We start from the raw sequence: 4,963 nt of genomic DNA on the forward strand, positions 1-4,963 counted from the left end.
TATTATGTGCCTGGTGCCTGAAACATAGTAGGTATTAATAAATGCTTGTCGGTTCATCCATTCATTTATTAACTCTCTAGTCCAGTCATATTGACCTATTAGCTGTTCTCAAACATGACATTACATCTCCTGCCTTTATGCTTTTGTACATCAGTCACATTGTCTGATATTTGTATCTCACAATCCCTAGCTTCCTTGAAGGCGTGACTCATGTGCCAGAGCTGATGTGAGCCCTTTCCTGATCACCACAGTTATTACCTCTTCCCTTAATGAAATTATGCTGTATTGCCTTGTGTAGGATTAGGGACCACAACTGCAATTTCTTTGATATGGGAACCTCTAGATGAAAAAAAACTGCCTTCTACTTATACAGATTATACCTTTTCTATAACTTCTAGTCTTAGAGAGCTCCCCTAGAGTACCAAGAAGTGAAATAACATAGCCAATATGTGTCAAAAGCAGGACTTGAACCCACATCCCTCTAGCTTCAATGACAGCTCAATTTTGTTGTTGGATAATAAATGTTTCCTGAAATTTCATCTTGTTAGATTCATCTAATGTTCTAAGCTATTGAGATCATTTTATACATTGGTTCTGGCATTTACTGTATTAGTTCGCATGATGGTACAATCATCCAATTAGTGGAAGACCCAGAAGTAGGCTAGATAACTAACATATTAGATGGCAGCATCCAAAAAGATCTTGACAGACGGAAGCACCAAGCTGAATCAAATAAGATGATATGCAGTAGGAATAAACACAAAATCCTATGCTTGAGTTCAAAAGCTCAACTTCACAAGTACAGGTTGGAGGAGGTACATCAGTTTGTCTGAAAAAGATCTGTGTGTTTAAATATACTGCAGACACCACATGAGTCAGCCATGTGAGGTGGTGACCACAGAACAACTAATGCAATCTTGGACTATATAAATGAAGAAATGGCTGGACTTCTAATAAAGATGACATTGTGAAAAGTCACAGAGGAACCCAGTTGTCCAGCATCTACTCAGGCAAAGATCTAAAAAGAGCACCAGGTAAAATAATGATCAAGAAATCCAGAGAGCAACTATAATAGACCCCTAGTTCTGGTCCAGGACTACAAAAAAAAGGAAGTCACAAGCCTGAAAGCACTGGGAAAGCAATCCCACCAGAAGAGTCAGTGAAAACTGAAGTAAATGAACCAGAAGCCTGACAGCATGAAGTAATGCTCTGAAGAATCTACAATAAGGGGCACAAAGTCTACAGTGCATGAGTGGGGAAACTCTAGGACTCTCAGACACCCACAGTGTTCTGATTGGTCTGATCAAGGACATAGGAGTGAGGGGGAAATGAACCAAAAGTTTACTCAGACATGAGATGCCCCAAAGGGCCCTGAAGTCTACCGTGCTCTAGAGGGGAAGAAAGATAGCTAACCAGTATTTCTATAGTACTTTTAAGCTTGCAAAGCACTTTATATATGTTAAGTCATTTTATTCTCAAAATAACCGTGTGAAGTAAATGCTATTTTATCCCCATTTTACAGATGAGGAAACTGAGGCACAAAGAGGTTAAATGACTTAAATCACACAGCTAGGGAGTATCTGAGGCAGGATTTGACCTCAGGTATCCTTTATTCTAAATTTTACTATCTGTCCACTGTGCCATCCTGACCAAAGACATAGAGTTAGACTTGGCCTAGATGCCCCAAGGTGAAGAGTAAGGAGTGGTGGAGAGGGGGATTATGACAAAACACCAAAAGGTACTGAAGAGTGCAGCTCTTTGAGCCCAAATGATCCAGGAGACAAGAAATGCATAAACACTTTGAACTTAGGTGAGGTAGAAGTCAGTGACAAGAATCTAAGTACTCCAGGTCAGAACCAAACTGGGCCTGACCATCCCAGTCAGATATGCACAGAGGATGGAGTCTGAACCTGGCACAATGTCCCAAATCAGGAACTGAGTCTGGAAATATAAATAAACAGAAGAAAACATCAAATGCTATAAAAAAAATATATCAGTCAAAAGATATACCAAAAGAAGAGAGAAATTACAAAATAACTACAAGAAGAATGGCAGAGAAAAATATGACTTCACCAAAAGAACTATATAAGTAGCTGTAAGAAATTAAGCAAAAGGGTAAAGAATGAAATTATAAGTGAAATATGTCATTTATAGGAAACACACTTGAAACATAAAGACCCACACAGAATTAAAAATGAAAGACTCCAGGAAATTGGAAAGAGAATAAAATAACTTAGAATAGAATGTGGAAAAATTTACCCAAGTAATGAACTCCCTAAAAATTAGAGTGGAGTAAACAAAATCCAATGACTCCATAAGAAAATTAGCAATTCACAAAAAATTTTTAGAGTGAACTAAGAAGAAAATATAAAGTTTCTATTAATAAAAATGCCCAGCCTGGAAAGCTCATCAAGGAGATTTAAGATTCATTCATCTCCCTGAAAACTATGGCCATAAGAAGACCTGGATATCACATTTCAGGAAAGTTATCTTTTAAGGTTAAAATTTCTGACCTTTAATGACCAAGAACAATTTTTACATAATGTTACTTAATAAACCTCAACACTCTTGTGAGATAGCTAAGTAAACAATATTACCCATTTAAATATGTGGGTAGAATGAGGTATGAGTAAATAATATATTCACATATTAAGCAATGAAAAATGTAATAGCCCTTTCCCTAGCTCCAACCCCAAGACTGTAATAAATTAACAATAATGATTTTAAAAGGTTATTATGATTTAACATTTATAACTGGTCGATTTACACTTGCATATTGGTAGATGCAGGACTGCTTTGTTTATTTGTTTGATAGTCTTTTTATTAAGCATCTTATTTTTTTAAACATCCTTTTTTGCTTTGAGTTCCGGATTCTCTCCCTCCTTCCAGTCCCTTCCCTACCCATTGAGAAGGCAAGCAATATGATAGCCATTATATATGTGAATTCATGCAAAACATTTCTATATTAGCTATGTTGGAGGGAAAAAAGCAAGACAAATAAAGAAGGTAAAAAATAATATGCTTCAATCTGCACTCAGTTCATCAACTCTCTCTCTGGAGGTAGATAACATTTTTTATCATGGGTTCTATGGAACTGTCTTGGATCACTGGATTGATCAGAGTAGCTAAGCCTTTCACAGTTGATAATCATTACAATATTACATTTACTGTGTAGAATGTTCTCCTAGTTCTGCTCACTTCACTTTGCATAAGTTCATATGTCTTCCCAGGTTTTTCTGAACCTTTCATAATTTCATGTAGAACAATAGTATTTCATCAAATCACATATACCACAACTTGTTCAGCCATTTCACAACTGATGCTTTTTAAAGTCTTCTCTCTTCTCCCATGTAATGTCCATTAGTTACAACTTTCAACGTAGATTTCTAAATGTGTTGAATTTAGACATTATCATTATTTAGTGAGAACTGAAGCTCTGCTTGGTAATTTCTTAAAACAGCAATAAAAGAACTTAAAATGGGCTAATCAAGTTGTAAAAGTGCTTATTTTCAGGGAAGGTATGCCACAATGCCACAAAAAATAGGAAAAATGCTTTGGGTTTGAATAAACAAGTATGCAAGTATAAGCAGATGCTAACTTCTGAAAATACTGAGTTTTGTTCATACCCCACTGGTAAATAAATAGGATGACTAAGTTTCTTTGTAAGTCCCTATGTTATACTAATATATAAAAATCCATAAACAAGCAGACAGTTACAGATGTTAGAGATGGTCTTGCTAGAAATTCTCAACCACATCCTAGTCTATTCTTAAATCACATAACAAAATGCATTGTCTCCAAGTTAGTATACAAGTCACTGCATTTCTCTAACAAAGTAATGCTGACACAGCTAGTGCATGCAGACTTAGACCCATTCAACTACTGGGCTGCAAAAAATACTTTGGTTGATTTTTCAGGATTTCTTTTTTCTAAACCAATATTGGCCTCAATGAAGAGTTTGGATGACATTCACAGCTGCACTCTAATAGCTACATGACAAAAGACTTCACAAGAACCATACTATGTAGCAATGAACATGCTTTAGGGGGATCACTACATTCTATATATCTGATTAGTATTGATTAGTAAATGTTCTGTTTTTATACTAATTAGTAAATGTTCTTTTATTCTTCTTTTTTAACAAAAATTGTTTACTTGATTCTACCAAGGAAATACAAAAACATAAGGCTGTAAGCAATAGTTGTTTTTGGGCTAGGATAGTTCAAAGTCACATAATAGTTTAATATTTATAGCACTTACTATGTGCCAAACACCATACTAAGAGCTTTATTATTATTACATCATTTGATCCTCACAACGACCCTACAAGATAGTTTCTATTATTAATCCCAATCGACAAAGGAAAAAACTGAGGCAAAGAGAGGTTAAGTAACTTATCTAGGGTCTTATAGCTATTAAGTGTCTGAGGTCACATTTGAACTCAGGTCTTCCTGACTCTAAACCCAGCACTCTAGCTACTGTGCTACCTAGCTGCCCAAATAACATGCATGCTGCCTCACTGCTCCTTTAACTCTGCTGGGTTTTTATTTCAAGTCATTCTGTATCATTTTCCTTATCAGTTTCTTCTTTCCCTCCCTCATCATCAACCTCTTCACTTTCCTTTTCATAACCACAACCATCTTCTTCAATAGCTTCTTCCATGAAGTATAATACTGATCTTGAGCTATATGCTCTTATAAAAAATGACCAGTTTTGTGACAAGGATAGCTTCCACATTATTATCCAAGTCTCCACTTCCAGGAACTTCAGGAGGAGAAAGAAATTGAAGAAAGAATCATTGGAAACTTTCTATCACTGTTCAAACTGTGCTATATCCCTTGTGTTTGTTCCTTCTAGTTTTTCCTTGTTTTTCCTTTTTTCTAATCCACCGACTCCCTGTGCAACTCATAATTACTGGTCAATCAAAGAATCATTTGCTCTGACCACAGATGACAAGTCTTCA

This window comes from Trichosurus vulpecula, chromosome 1, assembly GCF_011100635.1.
Source record: "Trichosurus vulpecula isolate mTriVul1 chromosome 1, mTriVul1.pri, whole genome shotgun sequence".
In the NCBI taxonomy this organism is placed as follows: Eukaryota; Metazoa; Chordata; class Mammalia; order Diprotodontia; family Phalangeridae; genus Trichosurus; species Trichosurus vulpecula.